The sequence below is a fragment of the Lactuca saligna genome, chromosome 4, assembly GCF_052625555.1.
Source record: "Lactuca saligna cultivar CGN05327 chromosome 4, ASM5262555v1, whole genome shotgun sequence".
NCBI classification, from domain to species: Eukaryota; Viridiplantae; Streptophyta; class Magnoliopsida; order Asterales; family Asteraceae; genus Lactuca; species Lactuca saligna.
The window spans coordinates 149186907-149199259 of record NC_136420.1 but is presented as its reverse complement, the minus strand read 5'-3'; the positions used below and the strand labels follow the sequence as shown (position 1 = coordinate 149199259).

Genomic DNA, 12353 nt, shown 5'->3' with positions numbered 1-12353 from the left:
CGAAGATACTCGTCGTAAGGACTCGGTGAGCAATTCGCCAACAGGGGTGAACGATGTGCTTGGCTCGCTGTCGGCTTGGGTTGAAGGTTGGGAGACCGGAAATTTGCATCCAGAAGTTTGCATCAGGGCAACGCAGAAAATCTTGGTACTCTTGACTTTGGGGGCTGATGCGGAACGGATCGTCTATACCCATGATAGAATCAAGCTCTGCGTATGTGAGTCTATGATGCTCCCCTTTCAACTGGAACGTGAGGACTTCCGTGTCATCATCTCGTGCATATGTGCTAAGAAATTCCATTGTGGGTTCTTCGTAAGTTCTGTCACAAAGTCGAAGAAAACCATGCCAACCGAGTTTTATGAACAAATGGTATACACCATCATGCACCCCAAGCTTTTTCATGGACTTTTTGTGGTAGAATTTTGTCGGCCGGATTGCGCAACCCCGAAGATTGGAGTGATAGGTTTTGATCTCAGCATTTGTAAGGGAAGGATCGCTTCTCTCTTCTCCTCTTTTTTTTCGTTTACCGGCTGCTTTGCGTGATGGACCGGCGGTATCCTTTTGCGGGTTAGGATCGATCGATGATCCATGGGTGCGTGTCCGAGCCGTGGTTTTGCCCATTTTCGAAACCTATAATATCAAAAACAACTTCACCAACGTAATCCCTCACCTCACCACTCTCAAATCAATGCAACTATCTTTAGACCGAACACAAAAAAAAATCCAAGAAATAATGACACCCGACTTTTGACAATGTAAAATGGTTTCAACAACAACACTCGGATAATTTGATAATCCCAACAAAAATTCGACAGCAATACGAGACAAAATGAGAAAATCCCAACCAAAGTTTAAACAATTTTTTTTTGAACAAATTTCCAAACAAATTAACCAATCTCAACCTTTCTCATATCAATGTTTCCAAATAAACCGGGCAACAACTAACGATCTTAGGCAATTTCCAAAGCACAATTGAATGCAATTACTGAATTGAAACAATGCAATGTAATAAAAACCAAGGAAAGAGAATACCCGTTTTATTCCAAAATTGAACTTGAACCCGGAATCCGCTACCGTGCACCCCAAGCTTTGGTTATTCGTGGGTGCCTAAATGCAAGTCTTGTTCATTGAAGGGATATTTTCAACTTGATTTGTGTGAAAAATCCGGCGGCGGCTCGTGGTGGCTCAAAAATTATGGGAAAATTTTTTTGTGAGATTTTGAGGTTTTGTTTGGTTAGACGTAAAGATCCCCGAAAAAGAAACACTTTGGTGGTGTCGGAATTGCGAGAGGTGGTGGGAGTTGGCCGGAAAATGGCCGGAAAACCGCGAGTTGGGTGGTGGTGGCGCCCTTAGATCTGGCGATGGATCAGAGTAAACTTTAGGTGGGGTTTGTAGAGCACGGAAAATGGTGAAGAATGGTGGTGGTCTCGTCGTATTCCGACCGGTGGAACTCCGGGAAATCAAATTTTTGTGAAAAGTGGGTGTATGTGTTCTTGAGAGTTTGAGAGAGAATGAGAGGGTTTTGAGAGAATGAAATGAAGAAGGAGAGTTGCTGGAGGTTTTCAATCCATATTCAAGTGTGGTCAACACCCGGTCAATGTTGGTCAACTCATTAAACCATCTGGTCAACGAAAGTCAAAGTTGGTCAACAAAATAGGGGATAGTCGTCAAAGCAGCACGCGGGCCGCGCAGAGGGGGCGCGCGGGTCGCGCATGTGTTGCAATTTGGAGCTTGATCTTTGTTGCATGTTGAAGACCGGCCGCGCACACCGGCTGCGCACCCGTGCGCGGGTCGCGCAGGCTCCTGCTCCCGGAATTTGATTTTTCTCTGTTTTCTTCCGTTTCTTCACTAGTTCTTGATCCCAAATGCCCCAAACATCTAGAAACTCTTGATTTCTTCAAAAATGACTTCAAAAGACGTATCAAAACATTTTCAAAACTTCTTTATTCGAACGTAGAAACACGAAAGCATAAAGCTTTTCCAAAAATGCCTCTCTTTAACGTCTTAGGCGAGACGTCCTTCTAGCTTGGTTCAACACTCCGGGACATCCAAGTGGATGACTTCTATAACACTCGCATTAAAACTTTCATAGAATGGCTTTAATCGGTGCCCGTTAACTTTGAAAATATGTCCCGTTTCTTCACTTTGGATTTCCACCGCTCCATGGTCAAAAGTCTTTATTACAACAAATGGGCCAATCCACCTTGATCTTAATTTGCCCGGGAATAACTTCAACCGTGAATGGTAAAGTAAGACCCTATGTCCCGGTTCAAAATTCTTCCGGGTGATGGATTTGTCGTGGAAGAGCTTCGTTTTCTCCTTGTAAATCCTTGCGTTTTCATAGGATTCGTTTCTCAATTCTTCTAGCTCTTGGAGTTGAAGTTTCCTATGCCTTCCAGCCTCGTCAATGTCGAAGTTGCATTTCTTGACTGCCCAAAATGCTCGGTGCTCTAACTCGACGGGAAGATGACAAGGTTTTCCAAAAACTAATCTGAAGGGCGACATTCCAATCGGGGTCTTATAAGCGGTCCGATATGCCCATAAGGCATCGTCAAGTCTCAAACTCCAATCCTTCTTTGTCGGATTCACCGTTTTCTCTAGAATAGACTTCACTTCACGATTCGAGACCTCCGCTTGACCATTCGTTTGAGGGTGATAGGCAGTGGAGATACGATGAGTCACGTGGTACTTCTTCAATAGAGCCTCCATCATTTTGTTGCAAAAGTGCGTCCCTCTATCACTAATCAAAGCCCTAGGCACACCAAATCTCGCAAAAACATTAGACTTTAAAAACTCGATAACCGTTTTGGCATCGTCCGATCTTGTGGCTTTGGCTTCAACCCATTTGGAAACATAGTCAACCGCGAGTAAAATATAAACGTTGCCAAATGACACGGGAAATGGGCCCATGAAATCAATCCCCCATACGTCAAAAATTTCACAAACAAGGATTGGATTTTGGGGCATTTGGTTCTTTTGCGAAATGTTTCCCGTCCTTTGGCACCGCTCACAACTTTTGCAAAACATATAACAATCGCGTGACATGGTTGGCCAAAATAATCCACATTCAAGGACTTTTCTCAAAGTCCGGCTAGGTCCGAAGTGTCCCCCACAAGCAAATTCATGACAAAATTGCAAAATGGATTGGTGCTCTTGTTGGGGCACACATCGCCTAATGATTTGATCGGGACAATGCTTCCACAAATAAGGTTCATCCCACACATAGTATTTTGCATCACTTTTCAACTTGTCTTTTTGAGAACGCGTGAATGTGTCGGGATACCTTTTTGTGACCAAAAAGTTAACGATATCGGCATACCAAGGAATAGATTGGGTAAGGGAAAAGAGATGCTCATCCGGAAACTCGTCCCGCAATGGGAGAGGAGTTTCATTTGAAGTGATCCGACTTAGATGATCGGCAACGAGGTTCTCGCATCCGCTCTTATCCCGGATTTCCAAGTCAAATTCTTGTAACAGTAGGATCCACCGGATGAGTCTCGGCTTTGCATCTTTCTTCATCATCAAGTACTTAAGAGCTGCGTGATCCGAATACACTATGACCTTGGTACCAAGTAGGTATTGTCTAAATTTCTCCAAGGCGAACACTATGGCCAATAGCTCCTTCTCCGTGGTAGAGTAGTTGCTTTGGGCATTGTCTAGTGTCCTTGATGCATAACAAATCACATGGGAGGCCCTCCCATTCTTTTGACCCAAAACGGCGCCAATCGCATAGTTGCTTGCATCACACATGATCTCAAAAGGGAGATCCCAATTTGGTGCTTGCATGATGGGAGCGGATGTAAGCAACTCTTTGAGCTTGTCAAAAGCTTCTTTGCACGCCTCATTGAACTTGAAATCGACCTCCTTTTGCAAGAGTTGGCACATTGGTCTTGTTATCTTTGAAAAATCCTTGATGAATCTTCGGTAGAAACCTGCATGGCCCAGAAAAGAACGAACTTCCCGAACACAAGTCGGGTAAGGTAAGCTTTGAATAACATCAATTTTTGCCTTATCTACCTCAATTCCTTTTTTAGACACAATGTGACCCAAAATGAGACCTTGACTCACCATGAAATGACATTTCTCAAAATTCAAAACCAAGTTTGTTTCAATGCATCTTTTTAAAATTTTTGTGAGATTAGTCAAACATTCTTGAAAAGAGTTGCCATGTACCGTGAAATCATCCATAAAAACCTCAATTATGTTTTCAACATAATCCGAAAAGATACTAACCATACAACGTTGGAAAGTGGCCGGGGCGTTACACAATCCAAATGGCATTCTCCGGTATGCAAAAGTACCAAATGGGCATGTAAATGTTGTCTTTTCTTGGTCCTCCGGTGCCACCGGGATTTGGTGAAAACCAGAGTACCCGTCTAGACAACAATAATGGGATTTCCCGGCTAACCTTTCTAACATTTGATCAATGAAAGGCAATGGGAAATGATCTTTTCGTGTGCTCGCATTGAGTTTGCGGTAGTCAATACATACTCTCCACCCGTTTTGCACACGGGTGGGAACCATCATACCTTTGTTGTTCTCGGCCACCGTGATTCCCGTCTTCTTTGGAACGACTTGCACCGGACTCACCCACTTGCTATCCGAGATTGGATAGATCATCCCCGCATCAAGAAGCTTTAATATCTCTTTCTTCACGACTTCCATCATTGGTGGATTTAGCCTTCTTTGCGCGTCTCTACTTGGCTTGCATTCATCCTCCATTAAGATTTTGTGCATACAAGTGGAGGGGCTCAAACCCTTGATATCCGCAATCGTCCAACCCATAGCTTCTTTATGCTCCTTCAACACCTTGAGGAGTTGCTCTTCTTCAAATTCGATTAAATGAGTTGAGATGATAACCGGAAGGGTTTCATTCTTTCCCAAGTAGGCATACTTCAAGTGTTGAGGTAAGACCTTTAATTCCAATTCGGGTGGTTGAACAAGGGATGGAGACAATTTTGTATGAGTTTGGGACAATTCAATTTGCTTGACATCTAATCTTGTGGATTTTTTCATTTCCATTTTATTTACCAACTTCTCAACTTCCGGATCCAAAGAATAAAACTTTAATTGCTCGGCTAGCTTCCCACAATCGAATCCTTTGCTTAAGATCATCTCCAACATATCACCGTTAGATAACTCAAACAATTCTTGAGTAATTGGCTCAACAACATCAACAAAGTACAAAGATGAAACATCACTAGGATATCTCATGGCATCATAAATATTAAAACTTATTGTTTCACCATCAAACTCCATTGTCAAGCTTCCCGCATACACATCGATTTTTGTCCTAGCCGTCTTCAAAAACGGTCTCCCAAGCAAGATTAGAGCCGATTTGGAGGACACTTGCTCATCTAGATCAATCACATAGAAATCCGCCGGGAAGACTAATTGGTTCACTTGCACTAGGACATCTTCTAAAACACCTCTAGGAAAGACACTTGATTTATCCGCAAGAGAGATTATGACACCGGTTTCACTTAAGGGTCCGACATTTAATGATTCATACACTGAATAAGGCATGACATTGATAGAAGCACCAAGATCAAGCATAGCACTACTAAAAGTGACATCTCCAATCTTGCAAGGAACCGTGAACATTCCGGGATCTTTGCATTTGGGTGGAAGTTTCCTTTGTAAAACCGCGGATGCGTTTTCGTTCATCAGAATTTTCTCATTTCCCTTCAACTTCCTCTTGTTGGTACAAAGTTCTTTCAAGAACTTTGCATATCTCGGGATTTGCTTGATTGCATCAAGTAGAGGGATGTTTACTTCCACCTTTCGGAAGGTGTCCAAAATCTCTTTCTCCTCCATATTCTTCTTTGAAGTTGCAAGTCGAGAGGGGAACGGTGGTCGAGTGGCTATTGGTGTTACTAGAGGGATGAACTTCTTTGGAACTCCGGCTTGTGCATCGTTCTTGACTGTAGGTTCTTCAATGGGAATGATCTCTATTTCTTCCTCTTCTTCCCTTGGCTTCTTCTTTGAACTACTTTCTCCGGCTTGCTTGCCACTTCTCAAGGTCACCACATTGACATTTGGGTTCTTTTCGGTTTGAGAAGGGAGTTTACCACGAGATTCCAACTTGCTTATAGATGTAACTATATCTCCCATTTGTGCTTCAAGGTTGGAGATACTAGTCCTTGTCTCTTTTTGGAATTGTTGGGTACTAGTGGCTAGAGATTTGACAATGTCTTCAAGAGACATTCCGGAGCTACTTGGTTGAGATTGAGGAGATTGTTGATGATGATGTGGAGGGTGCGGTTTGGATTGATAGTGCGGTTGTTGATGTTGGTATTGAGGTTGTGGTGGTGGATAGGACGGTCTAACCAATGCATTGTGAGGCAATGGTCTTGGGTTGTAGCTTCCGTTGGGATTTGGTTTCCAACTTGAATTATATGCATTTTGGTACCCGGATGGTTTGTTGTGGTAGTTTTGGAATTCTCCCGTGGCATTCACATGCTCCGCATCTTCTTGAAGGATGGGACACATATCCGTAGGATGTCCCATGGTTGCACATATTCCACAAACCATCACTTGTGGAGTTTGTCCCATGGCTAGCTTTTGGACGACGGATGTTAGATCTTTTATTTGAGACTCAAGATTCGACGTTCCCACTTCATTAACTTTGTGTTGTGTGTCTCTCTTCATGTCTTGGCGAGGGCCAAAATGTTGTGAATTTGCGGCTATGGTGTTGAAAAGTTGTCTTGTTTGTTGTGGGGTTTTACTAAAGACATCTCCACCACTTGAGGCATCAACTAGTCTTCTCTCCATTGGCAACAATCCCTCATAGAAGTGTTGAATGAGGAGTTGTTCCGGAATTTGGTGTTGTGGGCAACTATAGCACAAGTTGTTGAACCTCTCCCAATAATCATGGAAAGTCTCATTTTGACCTTGGCGGATTCCACAAATCTCATTTCGAAGACTTGAGACTCTTGAGGCGGGATAAAACTTGTCAAGGAAGGCTCTTGCCATGTCGGTCCATGAGTTGATCGACCCCGGTGGAAGATAGAATAACCAATCTTTTGCTCTATCGGCCAATGAAAAGGGGAATGCCCTTAGCTTGATTTGGTCATCGGTTGACCCTTGTGGCTTCATGCTAGTGCAAATAATGTGGAATATCTTCAAATGCTTATGAGGGTCTTCGTTCTCCAATCCATGGAAAGTCGGTAGGTGATGGACTAAACTTGACTTCAACTCCGAGCCTCCTTCCAAAACCGGGTAATTGATACCGGTTGGAGTTTGTGTAACATCGGTCTCCATCATTTGCCTCAAAGTTCTTTCGGGAACTTCTCCTCCGTCCGCCATTTCAATTGGTTCAATAATGGGTGGATTTTGTTGTAGGGGTGGTGTTTCGGGAATTTCTTGGCGAAGGTCGGGACTAGAATCGGGCTCTATGTCACTTAGTGAAGCGGTTTCGACCTCCGGATCCCCGTGAGGATTAGAAGTTTGACCACGTTCAATTCGCTTTTCCTTTGCTAAACGCCTTGCTTCTTTTTCGATTTCTAGATTGTAAATCAAGTCACCTGTACGCTGAGATCTGGGCATAGAGAAACAAACTGATTAAAAATAAACCAATCCCCGGCAACGGCGCCAAAAATTTGGTGGTTGTCGAGGCCAACACAAATAATAATCCTAATTATTACACACTAAAATAGTATATAGTGGTAAAGGGATCGAATCCACGGAGACTGGTTCAATTTGATAACTCTATGAAAAATCTCTTTGTAAAATACTTGGAATATAACAATAAATTAAAAATGGGGGTTTTGATGTTTTGAAATACTTGAAACAAACTAGAATTAACTATGATTTTAATAGACAATTGCAACAAAAATAAGAATTTGATGTAAACTCAATAAGGGAAAGATGGTTGACTTAAAGTTTTCTCACTTTGACTTTTGATGAACATATCATTAGAATTCAATGGTGCAATACTTGTTTTAAATCCTCAATTTGGCTATAGTAATCCAAGGAGCTTGAGATTACCTAGACTTTTCTTAATTGTTGAAATGGCTAGAGAAGCTCATAACAATTTCCTTAGTCAAAGTCACTAATTCCAAATAGCATGTAATTAGTGAAAGTCAACTAGCATTAAGAACCAAAAAGTCACCAAATCCAAGAGGGGTCAAATGCTTTCACCACCATGTTGGAGGAAATGTTTTTATGATTGTGTGAAGCAAAAACAACACAAAAATCATTTGTTGCTTGCTAATTTGAGGATCCTTTACTTAATCAAGAAATTAGCCAACTAATCACCACAAACACATTTAAACTCATGAACTAAACACATACAAGTAATGATAAGATGTTAAAACACAAAACATTTCCATAAAGATTCAAGAACATGTTCATGGATTCTTCAACATTCAACAAAAGTTCAAAGGATTAACCAAAAGTCAACCAAGATTAGTTTAGCCAAGCATGGCTAAACACAAAGAAACAAAGTTAGAGAAAATTGTACCAAACATTAAGCAAGAATCAAGAGGTAAAAATATGATGTTCTTCAAGGGTTATTGGCCTTCAAAAGTCTTCAAAACTCCAGAGAGAATCTCCAAAAATCGGATGTGCAAGTGTATGCAAAAGATGGGAACCAACCTTCCTCAAATAGCTCAAAAGAAGAATTTCCGAAACTACCCCTGCAGGGCCTTGCGCGACCCGCGTGCTGCTGCGCGGGTGGTGCCTGACATGGGCTTCTTTGAGATTTTGGGCCTCTAAAGCATATCCCACTAGCCCAGATCGAATCCAATCACCTCCTAGCCCATTTTCTTCAAGTTTTTCTTCATTTAAAGCCCAATTTGACCTCTCCAAATCCTCTCCAAATCCTCCAAAGCTCGTGAACTCGCCCGATTAATAATTTTCATACGCTTGAATGTTCCCCCGCATCTTTCAAATTTAAAGCTCAATTCTTCCAAGCCTTCAAGCAATTGACAAGTCCACCCCATGAATCACCTTCATAGCCATCAAACATGAAATCTCCAATTCCCTTCAAGCCCAATCGCCTCGCAAGAGTGTCGCCCCGCTAGTTTCCAAGAAAATCTGCAATAATGCTCAAGAAACTAGAAAGTACCCCGAAATGGTCATAAAAATAACAAAAGGGAAAATATGCATGAAAGTTAACTAAAATGCGAATGAAATGTACTAAAATAAACTATAAAAATAAGTAAATAAAATGAAGCTATCACTAGGGTTTTAAACGAACGATTTGAGGTGATGGAGGATGGTAATGTGAAGGGTTCCAAGAAGTAAAGCCCTTACATAGGGCCCAAAACCTTAGGATTGGGGTTTTGGTTAGTAGCCGCTATGCATTTACGCCACGCGTATCTTCTTAAAAATGCGCTCCTCTTTCAGTATCTACGTCATGCGTAGCTTGCCAACACCCTACGTAGATGCAAAGCCTACATCTTCCAATTCAACTTCAAATAGTCATAACTTCCTTGTTTCAACTCTGTTTACGATGGTCTTTATATGAACGGAAAGGTATTGACGAGCCCCACAATCTTATCTAGTTACTTTTGACTAAAAACATATCGAACTAAAATCCTTAATTCATGCAAGAAGCTAGAGATATCCACCTTCCTAAATTTACCCTTTACTACAAGGCGAAATTTGATGGATTTAATCACTTAATCCAACATTGCCAATATCCAAAAAGAGCCTAAACCCTATTCATTTGAAGCCCAACACCATTACTTGATAAAATTCCAGCTTGACGTCTCGAAATTAGAACATCACTAAAACCAGGTGTTACAGTTTCTTAATGCATTTGTTTGGTTAGCTTCCTGGTAGTTTTCCAATAAAATTTGTGTGTTTTTTTTACTATTATATAATTCAACTAGGTGATAGGCTCGTATGAACAAAGGGTCGATGATATTGATCTTGAAATTAATTCTACTACATACAAACATATCAATGGAATTAAAATCAAGGAATTACTAAACATATCAAACACAATATATATATATATATATATATATATATATATATATATATGTGTGTGTGTGTGTGTGTGTGTGTGTGCGCCATATATTGTGAAGTGTACTCAAACATCATCAACCCGATCTTGATGACCAATATGGTATTTATAAACCTTGAAGTACTTCCTTATAAACAACATTATCCACTGTCTTTGATATATTCCCTTCTTCATCCATGATTACCACCTTTATACCCTCATTTGTTGTTACTTTACACAAAGCAACATACAATTGTCCATGTGTGAATAAGGGTTTTGCTAGAATAACCCAACTCCAGACAGAGATTAACCTTGACTTTTTATTGATTGTTATTACAAAACACAACACTAAGGGAATTGTTTATGGATAAATTTGAATGTCATTCATTTATTATATGGATTTAAACAAATATTCATGAATGTTTGAGTTCCAATATTATTTCCATAAATGATTTCCGCTTCATCATGTGTGTTCCTTGGTTGATTACACGCATGTGTGTTCCATTATATAGCCCTAAAGAGTGATCAAGATTATAACATTATCAGAGCACCTACTTTCAAATTTAATTTATGGTTAGGTATTCCTGAAAATTTGATGGAGTTTAAAACAACAGGCGAGTACAATGTTTCAGTCATAGAATTGTATTTCTCAAAATTGCATAATTTGCTGAACTTAGATATGTTTGTGAATCACCGGGTATCTGATTAGGCATATACTCATTTATCTCGTCCACTTCTTTATTTGTAGGTGCCAAAATAGCACGTTGCTGGAAAAAGATGATACTTTAAGTACTTTGTAATTCTTATAAGAAAGAAGGATATAGAACATCAACAATTGCCTTAAGAGGATCACAAACATCTTTTATTAATATGTGCTTAAGAATTTCAACATTTGCTTGCCTATTATTATCCTCATATACGACACCATTACTAATCTTCAATATCCACTTGCAATCCTTGAACATCAGGCATGTGTTTCAGATTACAACCTACTCATAACTGCATATTGATAGTTAACTTAGTTATCTTACAAGTGTGCTAAAAATTTTAAGAACTAAGAGATACATGAACAATATCTTATCTACTTCCCTTTGGTATGACATGTAGTATCTTCTTGAAATTCCCTTAAAAACAACTTTTCCACCGAAAGGTGGAACAATATGCCATTGTTTTGCACTCTTAAAATATCAACAATGGTCCAATGATCACCACACCCTAACTCAACCAAACCTCATGTTTCTCTAACAACTAAGACAAATGTTGAATATTGATAAAGGGATTGTAAAGAAAAAATGTAATATATTCAAAGATCCATGTAGAATGTGGAATTAAAAATCTCAAATCATGTCATTATTAAAGAGCAAATGGTGATAGATTTATAAAATTATTAGAATATCAAAAGTCAACTTAACATATCAACAAATATTGATGGGCTCAACTACCACATTAACATCATCAAATAGATTTGAAATAAAATATTAATAAAAGACATTTAAGTAGAATATAAGAATAAGCTCGTAGATACATATGGAATATGGAATTAAAAATCTCACGACTCTCGGAGCTCATGTTATTGTACAAGGAGAAAGGGTAGTGATCCGTACACAACAAATTTTCTCCATGCACAACAACTTATGCTTCGTAGCGTTGTACAATACAACATTTTAAAACACATATTGTTGTGTATGGAAAAAAATTGTTGTGTATGAAGCAGTTTCCAAGAAGAAATAGTTATGTATTAATAGAATTATTAAAATATCAACGGTCAACTACCATGTCAAAGATTCACCGACTCAACCACCACATTAACATAAAACTCTAATTTAACAAATTCTTCTTAATAAATGAATGTTTTTTTGGCACATGTCAATCTCTAATAAGTTTTAATACTTGTCATTTTGTGGTATTTTTTGGAATAAATATTATCCACTTGTTAATTTTTGTGGTATTTTTGAAATAAATATTATCTACTTGTTAATTTTTGGTTTGTTTTATTTTTTAAAATTAAAGTTATATACGTAAAATATTAAATATCATATATATATGATATTAAATTGCAACAAATACGTATCTTTTTTTCTTTTTTTTTCTTATTTTAAATTTATACATTAATTATTTATTATTATTTTTTTTTTACATTTTAATATTTAATATTTTTTTAAATTACACAAGTTCCATCCCTAGTGATTATTATAGCAACCTACTAAGGTTTATTTACCCAAAAAATTATATTGATAAACTTGTTAACATCCAGGCAAAAAAAGGTTTAAAAATTCGCTAGAAGGAGGGGTCGAACCTCCGACCTTGTGGTTAACAGCCACACGCTCTAACCAACTGAGCTATTCCAGCTTGGTGTTTGATACCTTGTTTTCCTTTTACTAAATCAATTTCAACTGAAAT

General features: G+C 39.1%; 1 non-coding gene across 1 annotated transcript; it reads right to left on the bottom strand.

The window, feature by feature from the left end:
• Nucleotides 1-12228: 12228 nt before the first annotated feature.
• Nucleotides 12229-12302, bottom strand: TRNAN-GUU (transfer RNA asparagine (anticodon GUU)). Its single transcript has one exon. It is a non-coding gene; the product is annotated as a tRNA-Asn (tRNA).
• Nucleotides 12303-12353: the final 51 nt, after the last annotated feature.